Below are 17,609 nucleotides of genomic sequence, written 5' to 3'. Positions count from 1 at the left end.
ACAGGAGCTCTTGTTCAGAGAGTTTGTACATTCAAGTTCCCTAGGCTGGATCAGTAGTCTAAAAAAAGGTTTTGAATGCTGGAGGAAATATTAATTATAGTACAAGTTCATTTGTCTTACTATACATACTAGTAAATGCACCTTGTGTTCTGCAAGCATAGATAGAAGCTCCTTGCTTCAACTCTGCCAAGGCAGAGTTTGAAAATGCAAACAAAACACCTAATGTTCACCTTGACATGTTCTGTCTTGGTACACTGACTCTGTTATGAGGTCAACTTGCCCCAGGTGTAAAAATGTTCCATTTTCAGAGTTTTCTAGTAATCACCATGTCTTGAGCTACATGTGTGCCATCTTTCAGGTTTCTGTTCTGAAAGCACCTTAGCTATGTTACAGTGTACTCTGAGTCATTCATTTTGAGTAATCCCATTTTCAGATTTTTTTATTCGTTGGGGTATTTTTGGACTACCTATGTACTAGGTTCCAAGGGTAATTTTGAAGGGAAAAAAAAAGTATTTATTTTAGTCATTTTATCCTGCTTTAAAAATATTTTTGCCATTCAAGAAACCTATGTATCCAGTCTCTCTCTGGAACATGTTTAAACTCTGAAAATCTTGTTTTCGTAACACACAAAATCAGTTGTCCTTTCACCAGTGCCCTAATGAATAATTATTACTGAAGCCAATAGATTCTTATTAGCAGATGTATTATATGTTGAATATAAATGGAATGTAACAGAGGATAGTTCAGAACATAAGGCACATATGAACGTATCTGTAAGTTGTATATTTGTTCAGATGCTTCCATGACGGTTGGTTGGATCCCTTGAAATCAATGGGTCAAGTTAGTCATGACTAACTTAAGTTGGATCCAGCATAACATTTGTTACTGGCGATGTATATGACTGGAAATTGCTGATTGCAGTATTTTATAGTCATGTATGTTGTAGAGGATAGTCCTTTAATTCTTTCTCCTACCTTGGAATTATGTAAATAATGCTATATGTAGATCTCTTAGTAACGTCTATAAATAGTACAGTGACAAGGAGTCCTTTTGCTAGACAGGAAATGCAGTGCATCATCATCATCATCTTTATTATTAAATAGAACTCTACAGATTTGTATCTAGACCCAGATAACCTTGCCTGCTGTAGCTAGCAGAAACCTGCCTTAATCAGTGTATGTCGACTTGAAGAATAAATTGATATATATTCTAAGATTCTAAGATTATTTGTGCTGAATATTACATCTGAGCGGTGGCATCCAGGAAATCCCAAATAAAAGACAAAATATGGATGGTTCCCAAGTCTATGCTCAGATATTCAGGCTATGGGTACCTCCAAACTACTACTATTTCAGGATGGGATTCAATCACATACTGACAAATTCAGGTTGATCAACGTGCTTCCCCAAAAGACTGGATTGGTTGAGAGTTGTTTGAAGACCCATTTTCCCTCACAGAGCTATAATTTCCAGAGTTCCTTGGGAATAGGGAATGATGGTTAAACCACTGTAGCTCTGTGAGAGGAACAGGAGTCTCCAAACAACTCTCAACCAATTCAGTCTTTTGGGTGGTTAACAAACTACACTTCCCATAATTTTGGGAGAAGCCATGGCTGTTTGAAGTGGTATGATACAGCTTCAAGTGTATAGTGCAGGCGGAGCCAGAAATAAATCGGAATGAATGCTCAATTAAATAGCTGACATCATCTAACATCCCTGAAAACAAATCAGAATAACTGAGCAATAAACAGGTCATCAGGAAGCGATCTAATGGGCACAATTAGAGTGTCCCTCTTTTTTCCCCTGGATGCCATTTGATTTTACTTACATGAGAGAGGAAAAGATGTGCTCTCTATGGTTTGTGGGCTCTGCTGTGCTCATGTCCAGTTTGCAGGCTTCCCATAAGCATCTGGTTGATCACAGTGAGAACAGGATGGGCCATTAGCCTGGTTCAGCAGGCTGGTGATAGGTTCTTATGCTCTGAGTTGCTTCATTCATATCTTGCTTTTCTTCCATTTGGTCAGGTGGCATACATGGAGTTATAAGACAGTCTGCCATCTTGGCATTGATCAGACTCAGACCCTGCCACCAGCAAAATGGCTGCATATGTCTCCTCAGAGCATGCTCTGGAACCCTATAAGGAGTCAATTATTGTTGATGCAGAAAACTGTATCGCCTTACAGAGCATCTCCATTGTAAAGGCTCTCATTCGTCACTCTGGAGCTGACAGAATTGTCTGCATAGTGAAAAGGCTGACATTCCCTTTTAATTAATATTTTATGCAGCCCATAATGTTTTCAAAGGAAACAGGATCTATTTTATGAAACATTTTACTGGAAACGCTGACGCTCCAAGCTCTGTCAGGACTTTTATATTTGCATTAGTTGTTGTATTGAAACAGAAACAGCTTTCATTTGCAGTTGTTCAGCCTTGGCTCAGTGAGTATTTTGGCATATGCTCCCTCTACTTATAAAACATTCTGCTTCCACTTGATTCTAAGATTCAATAATGTGAATCAGAAAAAGGGAAGAGGCAAGATTAATGGGTTGTTTGATTCCCCGCCCTCCAGTGAATTCTCCTTTTAATAGTAGGGTCTAGATCCTAAGATCTAGGCAGTGAGATATTTTACTTTCTTGGGCTCCATGATCACTGCAGATGGTGACAGCAGTCACGAAATTAAAAAGACACCTGCTTCTTGAGAGAAAAGGGATGACAAACCTGGACAGCATCTTAAAAAGCAGAGACGTCACCTTGCCGACAAAGGTCCGTATAGTCAAAGCTATGGTTTTCCCAGTAGTGCTATATGGAGGTCAGATCTGGACCATAAAGAAGGCTGATCGACGAAGAATTGATGCTTTTGAATTATGGTGCTAGAGGAGACTCTTGAGAGTCCCATGGACTGCAAGAAGATGAAACCTATCCATTCTGAAGGAAATCAGCCCTGAGTGCTCATTGGAAGGACAGATCCTGAAGCTGAGGCTCCAATAGTTTGGCCACTTCATGAGAAGAGAAGATTCCCTGGAAAAGACCCTGATGTTGGGAAAGATGAAGGACACAAGGAGAAGGGGACAGAGAACGAGATGGTTGGACAGTGTTCTCAAAGCTACCAACATGAGTTTTACCAAACTGCAGGAGGCAGTGGAAGACAGAAGTGTCTGGCATGCTCTGGTCCATGGGGTCACGAAGAGTCGGACATGACTAAACGACTAAACAACAACAGATCCTAAGAGGCTCATTAATAGTGCCCGACTTTGGGCAGTTACCTCTCCCCACTCAGCCTCCTATACCACAGCCCATCCTGTTTAGGAGGGTCTCCTGACACTCAGGAGAGTATTTGGGGTGCTGAAGTCCCCTTCAACCAGCCCCCTTCCATGGGCCCTTCTTAGGATCAAAAAGATTGCATTTTTATGTGTTTGGGGAGGTCAGTCTGAATGATGCCCCAGGTCCCTTCTAGTATCCTATATCCAGTGAGGGTCTAGTAGGGGAGGTTGCTGAACTAATCTTTGTAAGACAGTGACTGTGGGTGGCCACGTAAGTGCTCTCCTCAACTAGGTTGCAACTGCTAAGTGATGGAGAACAACAGGCCAAAGTGTGGCTAGGTGTTTGTGTGAGAGAGCTGGAAGAGGCAGGCTGGAAGCAGGGGCCAGAAACATGTCTTGCTCAGTGCTGGATCCAAAGCTGTGACAAGCAAGCTATTTTTTTGAAGGAGGGAGGTTAATGCTGGAAGTCCCTCCATCCTATGCTCAGGTTGTAAATATGTGTAAATACAAGCCTATATCCTAAAGACACCACAGTCCCCACTGACCTTCATTCCAAGGAAACCAAACCCTGGAAAAGTGCTTGGGACCCCTGGAATCTCTTGCTGCTTGGAGATTGGGGAGACATGTCACAGGATTATGTCTTAGATACTTATCTCTGCTCTTAACTATTTTGTACTCCCTTTCACTGGGGTATGCCTGCCTCCACCTGTTTGTTTTTATGCAAATGATCATTAAACAGAACACCTTAAACTGGTACAGTCTGTACCTTATTTCAGTTTGTATCTCTGATGGTCATTTTCAAGCACGCGCGATTTTATTGTCAAAATCTAAATTGGTGTTCTCCCAGTTCAAAGTGGAAGTGTGGCTTTGCAGTGTATTCTTCAGTACATTTTGCAACATGGAAGTGCTTCTTGGTGAAAGTAGGCATAATTAATGACTGTTAATTAAGAAATAAACCTACATGCGGCATGGCAGGTTTTTGATTGCATCGCCTGATGTACGCTTTTTTAAAAAAGAGCTTAAAAAGAGCCAACAGAGCAATGGGGTGGGGCAGCAGGGCTTGGAAGGTGGGTGCTTAATGAGGGTCCCAAACTGAAGCCCTGTCTCCAAAGCCACTATTAGCTTCACTCTGGAAATGCTACTAGCAGTTTTAGTAAGGTAAAGGTAAAGGGACCCCTGACCATTAGGTCCAGTCGTGGCCGACTCTGGGGTTGCGGTGCTCATCTCGTTTTATTGGCCGAGGAGCTGGCATACAGCTTCTGGGTCATGTGGCCAGCATGACTAAGCCGCTTCTGGCGAACCAGAGCAGCGCATGGAAATGCCGTTTACCTTCCCGCTGGAGCAGTACCTATTTATCTACTTGCACTTTGACATGCTTTGAACTGCTAGGTTGGCAGGAGCAGGGACTGAGCAACGGGAGCTCACCCCGTCGTGGGGATTCAAACTGCCGACCTTCTGATCAGCAAGTCCTAGGCTCTGCGGTTTAACCCACAGCGCCACTAGTAGGAGGGTACAATTTTGATTCTGAAAACAACACAGGAAATGGTTAAATATCTCCTCCAGCTATACTGCTTCCCTGAACAAGTTCTCTCTCTCTCATCTTAAAGCTTTAAAAACACATCAGGAGGTATCAGTCATGTAGTTTGACACTAAAGCAAGGATAGGGAAACTGTGAATGAAATGTCACTGGATTACAATGTCCACCATCTCTGACCGCTAGCCATTGTTAGTTAAAATGGATACTTCATAAGGCTGAACTCACTTTGAACCCAGTTTTATCTGAATGCTGTAGATTCACCAAAGTGGTCAGAATACTATGGGTCGACTAGCATGTCTGGCTGGTTTATGGCTTTCAGACCTCAGTTCCATGATCAGGGCCGATCCAAAGGACAAGAAAAATACAAACATATTTGTACACATACAACCTACCTTTTGAATTTTTCAGACTGTTTCACAAAGGTTGTTTATGGCATTTTGTGACAAGTATTATGCAGTAAGCGGTTGGCAGCCATCTTTATGGCTAGTGTTATAGCATTAGTTATTGCAGCAACAGTAATATTACGGAGCAAGTGTATGACACATACCTTCTCTTTTCTGGTATGGCAGGCCTAGAATGGTTATGACTATTAACACTATTAGACTACTAAAAAGCAGCATGCCAGGATCTCTTTCAGTGAAAAAAATACTAGGGTGATCAGCATCATTCCAAGCAGCTTGCTACAGGCAAGATTTCAAGCAGAGTGAACCAAAGAGCCTTAAATGGCCTGTGGATTAGAAGGTGCTGTCAAGAGTAACAGATCAATAGACAATTTCGAAGAATGAATGGAATCCCATACAAAATTAGGTGCATACAAAGCTGGTCTGCCCACAGGACTTTAGGAGACACATTATCTCAGGGTTGTGGATTCAAGCCCCCACATTGGGCAAAAGATTCCTGCACTAAAGGACCCTTGTGGTCCCTTCAGTTCCATAATTCTGAGATCTAGGTGGAGGGCTGTTTTCTATGCTTCGTTGAGAAGTCCAGTACGGTATGCTACATGGATGCAATGGTTCTGGGATATGGCATGGAAATTTTCTGTGCAATCAAATTCCCTGTAGGGATTTCCTTTAAAAATACATGCTACGAATTATGCCCTGAACCACACATCAGTCTGGGAGGGGTGGATCAGGTTGGTTGGTTCTTAGCGTATTGGCAAAGATCAAATGCCTCAAGGCATCCCTAAAACTGTAGTGGTGACTTATTTATTTATTTCATTTATGAAATATTTCCCATGAAACATCCTGAAGCAATCAACAGTCAGAATATCTATGAAATTATAAAACAACCTTAATCTAGAAATTTAGAAACATGAGTCCATCTAGGAACTGTTCTGTATCTGAATATCTCATCAGGCTGTTTATAAGAAGATTTGTGGTCTTTTTTTCTGGAAAAGCTGCCATTATTATTAATATTATTATTATTTACCTTAATTCAAGTTGACTTCTCGCTGATTTACCCTGGGATTCACATGCCATTTTTGGAAAGGAAAACCCAGGTTGGATTATTAAGATAGCCACCTGGTCGCCATGCTGTGTCCTCAATCCCTGGTAATTGAATAATCTTGTATCTGAAGCAGATAGTCAACTGTATTTGTAATTAGACCTTTCTCCCCTGAAAATGATGGGATGGTGGTGTTTCTGATTACTTGTTTCATGAGTTCCACTATTTTATCAGAATAATGAACAGATGAAATATAGCTAAATTATGTCTGCAGCTGTCCTGTCATCCAATAAACTAAAAACCATATTCTTTCTCCTCCTCCTCCTGATAAATTTTATCTGTCAGTGTTTATTTAGATATCAGCAATATATTTTAATAATCCTATGGACCTTCTTCATCACATTGTTGTTATGTTATATGTTCCAGGCTGGGTTGGTTTTGCTTTCATTGCTTGGGTTTTTTGCCTCTGATAGTAGGGCTTGACTTGCAATAGCAAGGGAAGTTGGAGAACAGAAGAACTGCAAGATAAGAAGCTGAACCTTCAAGGCCAGCTGGCTTAATTGGCTCTACAAACAAGCTGCATGTCTTTTGTAATCTGCTCACTGAGTAATTTTCTGACTTTGCTAAATATAGATATGTGACGCTGTTTCCCTCCAAACAACAAAAATATTGACAATGTATTATATTTTGTTCTTCCCTCTGAATGAGCATGCATACCTATAGCTTAGGCGTTGTGCATACAACTTAACAGTACTCTGGCACATTGAAGTCTATCAAATTTACATAGAGCTCTAAAGTGCAGACCTGTCCCTAGAAACATGTCACCAAAGGAAATCTGGATGTCATGCTTGCAATAGTCCCACTAAAATCAATGGAATTTAAGTCTGACTTATATCTCACTGAGTCCAGTGAATTGATTCTAAGCATAACTAAGTCTGGATCTGATCCAATCAGACTCGCATTCTTTGGGAATAGATGCACATTCCGGACAAATCTGGAAACGAATTCTAGTAGCAAAGAATACCAATAAAAGAGACAGCCAATTTAAGTCTGTGAGAGGGCACAAAATACCCTAATATTCTGTCTATTTAGCTGACACGGACAGCAGCTATTAATAAGATGTTGGGTGTGAAGCTTTCACATGGCTTAGCACCATGTTTAAAGTCTTTGCAATCTGTATGGTCTTCCTAACCTTAATACATGCCATCGATCTATGGCCTGGATGGATGCCATGCTACTGTATATGCAAACTCTATATGTAAACATACCTGTAGTGGTTTTTAAATGTTATAGTGAATTACGGAGAAAACTGTATCCACAGGGCTTTGATGTGTCAGGAATAATGTTTAATAGATGTCTTAAGAGGAGATGATTAAAACAATGATTGCTTTTCTATCCTGCCTTTCTTCCAACAGAAACTCAGGTTGCCTCCAGAAATCACACAAATGCCACCATTGTATTAAAACAATAGTTAAAATAGTAACTTAAATCTGTATCAAAACTCAAAAGCACCGAAGCAGCAGACACAGCAGAGTTTCTGGCATAGCAGCATACAAGTTAGTACTTCAACTAAGGTAAATTAAGTTGTTATATTAGCTAGGAAGCTGAAACCTCATAAAAGTATAACCTCACACAGCTATTCTCACAAGTAGCTTTACCTTTTAATAGAGGCCAGCAGGGATTTTGCTGGGTGTTTAAAAGTCTCAGGGCATAGGCCCATGATACGAATTAGCATAAAATTTGCAATTTATACGTAGAGATGCAAATGCAAGCCTCTGAGCAAATTAAGTTGGTGGGTGGCTGAGGTCTCATTGGTGCTGTACTTTGAAGTATGCAAAGCCACCCTTTAATATTTAAAAAATAATAAAGGAAAGTGGTAGAAGACCAGGTGCTCATTGCAAAAGATCCAGGGCCGCACCCTAACAATGTTCCTTGAAGACCAGCTCTCCAGCACAGGGCAGTTGACTAGATTTCTAACAGCAGCTTGAAATATGTGTATTTCTTTGCAGAATGCAAACTGAATTAGCTTTTTCTGTGTGTGATTCACATAAACCTTTTCTCACCCCGCCCCCCATCCTCACATTTGTTCATAAAGAGTGTCAATATATATTCTGATCATCTGACAATGATTTTGGGTTTTCTTACTGAAATATATATTTGGTAAATTGTGGAGCACTGATTGCAAATTCATTATTCATCATGTAAGTCTTTGAGGTTGATGAACCACCATTTTAGGAATTGCACCTGCAGCAAATAAGCTTCATGTGACAAATGGAATCTATTTTAGTTTTAGCCTTGGCTATTTATGCCGGCATTTGTTTTAAAGGCTTTGATTTAGATATGTATATAACATAGCAGCTATGACAACGATGTGAAGATGTTGTAAAGACGTTGTGGAGTTTGAGACTATCATCTAGAGAAGCAAGATTCTAATCACAGTAGCAGATTCGAAGTATAAGGCGAGAAATACCATGGGATTTAAAAAAACACACATGCCTATGTAGTGTCCCATCCCACCCATGGTCTGGAAAGAGAATCTTTATGTTTTTCTTGGAGGGCCAGCCCTACCGTTAGCAGAGTGGGATAGCTGTTTCAGGCAGCTGGTTTTGCATGCCATGAAAGGACAGCACATTGTTTCCTTTTTAAGTTGTTATTATAATATTTTTTTACTGCCCCCATGTTCTCATTCTAATTCACACACTTCATAGCAGAAAACCAAAAATAAAACAATTTTTTCCTAAGTGGATTAAAACGAGAGAATGTGTGAATACATTTATTTGCGTTAATGTTGAGGCACACAGTTTATTCTGAGGCCAGATTTGGGTGTGATTGACGGCAGAGCTTTGTATGTCCATTGCAGAAATCTAGCCTCCTTCATGGCGTAAGAACTGTCTTTATTTTCCTTGTGGTTAATTAACAAGGGCCATTCCCCCGAACTTTTCATCCCGTCAGATGTTGCCCTCTCTGTGGCGTAAAGACACTAATGCTTTAAATGATGGGGGTTGTGTGTACACCATGGAAGAAAATTAACTTTCAGCTGATGGTGGGAAGCCGTGCAACCCTTTGCGTTCCTACTCAGAACCAAGAAAGGGTTGAGTTCAGCGGGACTTGCACCTCTGTTGCGCAGGATAGCACCCTGACTCTTTGGCATGTGTGAGCATCATGCTTTGGTGCAACTGCGGAGGTGGTGGAGATGTAGTAGTGGCAGTGAGCAACGAAACATCTTTGGGGCACTGGTTTTTACAGCTCTCTGCTCCTTGTCCAGCATCCACAGTTCCCGTGGACAGCTCATTTGTCTGCAGGATCAAAAGACACAGATTGCCCTAGGAGTGTTCTTGGCCGGGCGAGCGGTGGTGGAAATGTGTTGCTTGCCTCAGCCCTGTGCTGTCAGGGCTCTGGCGAACTGTCATGCTGGCACCGCTCAAGTGCCACCTGATTGGCTGCTGGCAAGGGCTGATTAAGAATACTGATGCTGGCTCAGCTGCTCTGTGGCTCCGTTCTCTCCCCCCCCCCAACCACTCCTTAACTCCTCCCCCACCCCCCTCCACATCATATCTCCAAATAGCAAGTAATTGTGAGCATATGAAGACAGCAAGGGGGTGGGGGAAATCCACATCGCGTAGCTTGAGTCTCTCTCTGTGTGTGAGGGAGGGAGACACAGAGGGGAAAAACAACGGTCTGTTTTAGCTGCAGTGCTACAGCAGAGTCAGACTTCTTCCCTGCCCCAGGTTTTGTGCCAGCACGCAAACTGCTTACAGGTTTGACAGACTGTGAAAAGACTTGCCTGTTGTTGTTGCTCCTGCTGCTGCTGTGTGTAAATTGAGCATCCTCTGCCTTGCCTTTCGCTGGACCGGTGGATCTCTTTCTCTTGAGAAAGGTGTTTCAGAAGGGCCCCCTACTAAAGTGGTTCTCTTCAGTTCTTTCTATTTTTATGGTGAGTACCGGCATGTGCACAGACTCTGTTTGCTGCAGTGCTCGCTAGCTCTCTTCCATCCCTGCTCTCTCTCTCCCCCCCCCCCAGTGGATCACAGCTAAGCCTCTTGACCTTCATTTACTGTCTCATTTTCTCTACCCTCCTCCTGCACTGGCATGTGTTTTATGAAGTAAATGCAAGTTGCTCTTTGGTTGGGCTCCTCCGCCTCAACACCCCTTGCTTGAAATCCCCTTTTGTCCTTGAAAGAAGGAGCAAGCATGCTGCTGGCTGACAGCTTACAGCAGTGTGAAGGAATCCTGAAGAAGTGGGAAAGGGGGACTTGGGGAAAGACATAGGTCTGCCGCACCACAAAAATAAGCTTCATGCGTTCCAGGAGAGGGAGGGAGGGAGGAAAAGTCACCCCTGGGCTTTCAGAAGGGGTGGGAGCTCATGTCTTTCCTACCAGCATTTTATCATCTCTCTTCAGAAGGGCCTCTTGAGGCACCAGCTTTCTAAGTGCAAATATCTGAGAAGATTAATTGGGCATTAAAATGAGCTCTCCTTTGTGCTGAGGAAAGCCAACCTGCACTGCTTCTAGAGGAGGGAGGTGGGGGGAAAGAGATAACTTTAGTGAGCAGGACTTAGGCACCTCTACTCTCTTGTCCTGAGAAGCCTCAAAACTTAAGTGTTTTACAGCGCTTCAAGGAGAAGGAAAAGTGCACATATTTCCAAACAGAAATTCTAATTGTTTGGGCCGTACTTTGTCCTGTGTTAACAAAAAATTGATTTGAATATGCCTGCTGTCTGTTGATAACATAGCACATATTTAGTATATAATGGAATAAGCAGTCTTCTTAGTGCCTTTCCAACTTACCTTTCTAAAGGGACGAATGCTTGTACTGCAGATTAGTTACTGTGAGCTCATCCTGCACAATATGTTTTTCAGTATGAATTTTATGAATACATATGCCCAGCTTAAATGATTCCCTTGGATCATTATTTCACTGTAATCATAACCTCAAGCTCCAAACCTACATAGAAATTTGAAATGAGGTGACCTGTACAAGGAGAGGAACCCATGTGGTTTAGTACAAGAAGAGACAGATTCCTTAGCATAGATCAGGTTTGCCACCAGCATAAATGGCTGCTGGGGGGCAGCTCAGGGTCATGTTGTGCAATGCACTGCCTAGGTGATCAGGGTGACTAGCTTTGACAGCACTGGTCACGTCTTGTGAAGACCAAGTGTCCATAAACACATTAGTTGGTGTATAACCTTCTGTTCTTTCTTAATGCTCCCTGACTTCACCTTGGATAAGAGCCAGAGCATTTCTTTTACCCTCATCAGGCTGCAATCCTATAAATATTTTCCTTTGAGTAAGCCTATTGAACTAAATTGTTCAATATGAGTAGACTACATATGCGTAGACATGCATAGGAGTGTGCTGTTGTTGTCCTTTGTTTCCTCCCCAAGATCACAACAGAGATGGAGTGTCATTTTAAGCTACATATTTTTAATAAATATGTGATTTTTATAACACGGTTCCTTGGACCTGTAATATTGATTTAAGCAATTTAATCCCTTGAAACTGATGGGACAAACTGGACTTTCTGGCTTAACTAGAGTGCAGATTGGACTGCTAATAAGAAAATCTCAATTAGTGATTTGACCTGTGATGTGAGTAGTACAGGAAGTAGTACAGGAAGGAGCTATATTATTTTTCTGATAATTATGGGCATGCCTGCAATAGTGAAAAAATACCAAGATTACCATTAATGGGTTTTGGGTTTGTTTGTTTTTAAGAAAAAAGAAGCAGTAACACTGCAAAGTTCTTCACATTTAGTGTGACAGCAAATCTGGTGCACAGACATGGGCACTTGTGACCAACTATAACTTTGGCATAGTGGAAATAGTGTTCTGTTGGAGCGGTGCTAGAGGATCTGAGCTACAGTGGTGATGTCAACATCTGAGTAGGAAAATAGTGCAGTGAGGTGAGATGCTTCTTCAAAACAAAGGTGGGATCTTCCTCAGACCAGGACAAACCAGGTTTCTTATAACTCAGGACACACTACTTGACTTACTTTGTGTTCCCAGCGGAACTGCATGAGACTGCCCTGTGTTAACAGCAATAGAGAGCAAAAAGGAACAAAAAGCCATTCAATTCCATCCTTCCGACATGAGAATGCACACACGCCTAAATACAAAGGGAGCAGATGCACTGCAGAAAGATTACTGCAGAGCAAATTGTTCCAAATGACTGAGCGAGTGAACCAGTTCAAACAATGCAGGAGGAACTGTTGGGGTTTAAGCCCAGACCAGCTTCCCCCAGTCTGGTGTCCTCCAAATGTTTTGGGACTGCAGTTCCAGCCAGCACAAACATGCTGGCTGGAGCTGATGTGAGTTGCACTTCAAAACATCAGGAGGGCACCAGGTTGGGAAAAGCTGGTCTAAACTTTAGGCATCTAAGTTTTCTCCCTACACTGCGGATCTGAGAACCTTTGAAGCTTGATAAGACTTAACTAGTAGGTTCCTTGACTCTTCAACTCAGTGTTTTCTGGTTATAGTGTAGGTTTGCAATTTATGACGTATTTCTTTATTAAAGTACTTGCACAGTGGATAATTCTTTTTTGCACTGTAAACATGTTGTGTGTTGCAAAAATCCCTCTTTAGTAATTACTGCTGAAGTGTTTGGGTGCTGCACAGCGACGTAAATATGTGATGCTTCTAAAACTCTCAAGATTTGTTTCAGGCTCACTGAACTAATAATATAGCATTGATGCAATTGCATTGTATCACTAAACTTTACATTGGGTTACTGAAGCCCAGAGGAATCTCAATGCATTCCATCAAAATGACACCTCAAAATTATAGCAGGTAACTAGGATGCTTTTTCAGACCCAGTTCACACCACTGTTCATATGTAGCACATGCTGCATGAAATTAGCTAGCAGCTCTGAATATATGGAAATTACATTTGTGCAGGCTATTTCCCCCTAGAACCTTTCTTAGAAAGTTATTTTGAGCATGGGATGTTCTGAAGGCTATTATATGCTAGATACATAGGACAAAAAATGTGTATCAATTTAATCATTGGTTGATGGACAATAGTTTATTTGACAAGTTCTATCCTTACGACCAGGCTACAATTGACTAGGGTTCAATTAAAAAAGGATCAATACACACATAAACAAGGAATACCGGTAGCTTGCTTGCATTACAACAGCAAGTTCCTGGGGTCCCTCTGTCACATTCTAGCATTACCAAGAAAGGCAGCCCAGGATAGGTAAGTCACATGAAGCATCAGGGCAATGCAGTTATGAGCAAGTGTGATTATTGGTGGTTTCCATTGATCTTCTAGGGAATAAAGTAAATAAGTTGTTTTCTGGCACACAGTTTAGGAGGCAAATGCTGCCTATTGCCCCTAATCGGAATTTCACTGGTAGGGAATTCCACTTAACTTCCTTTCAGTTCTCTGTGGTTTCTATCACCTGCTTCATGACAGGTGTTAATACAATAAACTTTGTAATTATCACTAACTTGGAAAGGTTAAAGATGTGCCTTCTGAAGATATATTTCAGCTCTAATTATGACTCTGTAATTTTTGCACCTCATCGCCACACAACTCCCACCTTACAACTTTCCACTTTGTTTGTTTGCTTTATTTCATGCATTTATGTCCCGCTTATACTAAATGCATTCCGAGGAAGAGGGTTTCAATCCACAAAAGCCAGTTCTCAAGGTGCCACAAGCCTCTTTGGTTGTCTTAGTTGTTTCCTAGAGCAGATGACATAAGATAAGTGGCTTGGGTCCTAGCTATGGTTCCATGGGCAAAAGAGCTCAACATGTTCATGGATAGGGCTGAGATCCAGTAGAGCAGGCATGTCCAAAGTCAGTTTTGGGGGCCTAATCCAGACCGCTGGTCGGTTTAATCCAGCCCCTGTGGCAATTCATTTCCTGGGGTAAAATCCCTCAAAATCCCTCCACAACCTCAATCCTAAAAAAAGCTCAAAGCTCAACAACTTCACCCCTAAAAAAAGCTCAATATCTTCAATCCTAAAAAAAGGTCAACAGCTTTGGTCGGCCCTTACAGCCCTTCACTTCATCAAATCTGGCCCTCTTTGAAAACAGTTTGGACACCACTGCAGTAGAGGATCCCACTGGTAGACCAGGGGGAGACAATTGTCACAGATTTCCCTGCTCTAGTCCTTTGGGTGGCCTTTCATGATGTCACACCCTTCAGCATTCTGCTGATTAAAATTGAGATGCTTATCTTTAAGTGCTGTGCTCCTGTGCAAGCCAGCTCAGGTTTTCCAGCCCCTGTCTCCATTACTTGCAGCAGTTCCCTCCGTGAGCGCCACACCAGCACTCCAGCTCCTCCTCCTCTTCCCCGTCTTCGTCCTCCTCGGTTTCTTTTCCTCCTCCAGTGGGCAGAGGAGGCATGGCTTCTGGGCCCAGCATGGTTGGCCTGGCCTGCACAAGCAGCAGCTCCCCCACCTCCACCTTCATGGGCACCCTCACATGCTCAGCATGGAAAATGAGACATCCAATAAGAAGCTGGGATGGCTTCTGAAATTCCGGTATGTCCCGGTCAAATTGGGACTGTTGATGGGTATGTGATGTTCCAGAGGCTTCCTAATTAGGCACAAGGGGCTGCAGGAGGAAAGAGACGTCAGCAAGAGTCCCCCCCCCCCCCCGATTTTCTCCTGGTGGTAGCATCCCGTAACAGAATACTGTATGTATTACATATTTTCTATTAGAACCTAGATTTCCCAGGGGAGATGGTAGCACGGACCTCTATATACACGACCAATTTAACTGATATCAGCAATATTTCTGCTGCTGTCCCTTTGCACCACTAGGAGCTGTTGAGCCCAATGCACAGCTTTGCTGTAGTTTCGTAGCCTTCTGTACATGCCCAAGTATGAACAAGTTTAAACAAAAGGTCAGCATTCAGTCACAGTGTTGCAGGCTCTATTATCTACTAGGCAATAGCAGTAAATGCACTCTGCCAGTTCGGGGACCCAGCCATGCCAACTGACCACTGACACCAGCCCTGCAGCAAGTTCTCACAGAAAGATCAGTGTGCATTAAATCTAAAAGCCAGAGCAAAAAAGCGGCGAGTGTTATTTTAACAGCATCGTTTAACTATTCATGAGTATCAGTGCTTTTAATTGACAGATAGCTTCAGAAGGACCACTGTAGGTTTTGGCTCTGGCTGCATGTAGAGTATTTCTTTTTCTCACAGCATGGTGTCATGTTAATTTATTTGCAGTGTGTCTGAATCCTGCATAGAAAACAACTGCAGAAAGAACATTAAAAAAAATCCATTCTGTTCTTCATTCAGTGAGCCAACAACACGAACTTGACTGATTGGGTCATGGCAATGTACACACACGCTCAGTGTGGCTGAATGACCACAGGACTGTTTCATTTAAAAGAGTTTTATATAGCTTATTTTTGTCCTACCACTGCAAGTTGCACATACTACATCCAGTATTCTGCTTCCACTTTATTTTGGCTCAGATTTTTACCTGTATCCATTTCCTGTGTACATGACTAACCTTTTGACATTGTTACCTAGGTTGGCAATTCAGCCCTCAATATCTGGATCTGAAACACTTATGTATGGATATAAGTCAAATCAAGTTCATAGAAAGGGTGCCTAGTTTTGAGATTTTGAACTGTATTGATGTTTAGAGATGTGCAATGCAATTAGATGCAGGTTTACTTGGAAGTGAGCCTCTCTAGGTTCTGCTAGCATAACCTTCAGAGAAAGAACTAGGTGCAATTTCACTCGTTAAACTTATTAAATATTAAAAAGTACATCCTCAAAATAAGTCTGATTAGTCATAATTATCATTCAGCAACATCTTAAATCTGTAGGTAGTATGGTTCGAATGACTAAACTGAAAAAGCTTTGTGTGGGGGAAAATGGACCATTTTCACATTTAAAGCACAAAGGGTCTTGTAACAAATTTACCAGGTCATATCCTTTCATGGGGTAAATTCTATTTGACAGGTACTCTGGTCCATAAAGTGTATACCATAGTAAAAGAGTTAGTCTTTAAGGTATTGCAAAATGCTATTTGTTTTTGTTGCTGCAGGCATGGCTACTACTATGGAATTTGTCTGTTTTCTATACATAGAAGAAAATATGTTTTGGGTACAATTGTCAAAATTTTGTCTTTTTAACTTTTTATTTATGTGTAAATTGCCATGAGACAGTGGATTAGAAGATGATTAATAAATTAATTGTAACAACAACAACAACAACAACAATGTTAATTTAAATATCAGTGGTTCATATTTTCTGTAATCTTGGCACTAATTTTTTTTATAGTTCCCTTAGTGCTTCAAAGAAGATGTAACTAAAACATTTCTCACTTCAACCTACAGATGTAATGGAAGAAGTAATAAAGTGTTCTAGATGAAGGCTCCAATTGTAAATGCATTTACAATGGATTAAGCCCAGTTGATCATGGTAGAACTTAATTTTGAGTAAATATTATATAAATCCAGTTACAGATAGGTAGCCGTGTTGGTCTGCCATAGTCAAAACAAAAAAAATTCCTTCCAGTAGCACCTTAAAGACCAACTAAGTCAGTTCTTGGTATGAGCTTTCGTGTGCATGCACACGTGTATCTGAAGAAGTGTGCATGCACACGAAAGCTCATACCAAGAACTGACTTAGTTGGTCTTTAAGGTGCTACTGGAAGGAATTTTTTTTGTTTTTATTATATAAATGTCATTGTTAATACTACAATCCTGTCCATAAACACATATATGTGAGTAAATCCCATTGAACTCAGTGGGCTTTGCTTCTGAGTAGACATGCACAGGCTTTCTAAGCGTGTGGTGTTGTGGTTAGAGTGTTGGACTAGGACCTGGAAGACTAGGATTCAAATCTCCACTCAACCATGAACCTAGTACTTCCTCTCAGCCTACCTACTTCACAAGGTTGTTATAGAGATTAAATTGGGGGGGGGGGGGAAGACCATGTACTTCATCTTGAGCTCCTTGGAGAAAAAGATGAGATATTAGTGCAATAAATATATTACAAATGTTCCATCTTCAAGAATAAAACCAATACAGACAAATCCAGACAACTTAATTGCACATTTTTATTCTCATCAGATAGGTGGATTTAAAGTGATGTGAGCACAAACTGTTGCCTAGGTAGGAATTATATAGATGTACCCATAAAATGATGCCTATGAACTGACTTGCTGTACCATGTATTCCATGATACGGCTGTACCAAACGTACTCAAAAAATGTTTCTGTAATAAGTTCTGTAATAAGGGGCGAACATAAGATTTTTAGGTTCCCAGCAGGATACTCTGACTGGTTCCCAACCGAATACTCTAACTGTTTAACAGCTGTGACTCAGTTTTGTGATGTGTCTAGTCTTCTATCTCACACCTTTAATCTCTGTTATGTATGAGGGCCAGCTCTGATCA

General features: G+C 41.5%; 1 protein-coding gene across 5 annotated transcripts in view; it reads left to right on the top strand.

The window, feature by feature from the left end:
• Positions 1-17,609, top strand: part of ANO4 (anoctamin 4) — a 137,146-nt gene that overhangs the window by 17,880 nt on the left and 101,657 nt on the right. For 2 of the 5 annotated variants that reach the window (XM_083698579.1, XM_083698577.1), the window contains exon 1: positions 9,814-10,173. The exons of 1 other annotated variant lie outside the window; for it this stretch is intronic. The gene's annotated coding sequence lies outside the window, so the exon portion shown is untranslated. Of the gene's footprint in view, positions 1-9,813; positions 10,174-17,609 lie in introns of those variants that run through there. 2 more of the 5 variants (XM_083698580.1, XM_083698578.1) reach the window with 1 other exon arrangement.

The sequence above is a fragment of the Podarcis gaigeae genome, assembly GCF_964106915.1.
Source record: "Podarcis gaigeae genome assembly, chromosome: 10".
NCBI lineage: Eukaryota > Metazoa > Chordata > Lepidosauria > Squamata > Lacertidae > Podarcis > Podarcis gaigeae.
This window is presented reverse-complemented; position numbering and strand designations above follow the sequence as displayed.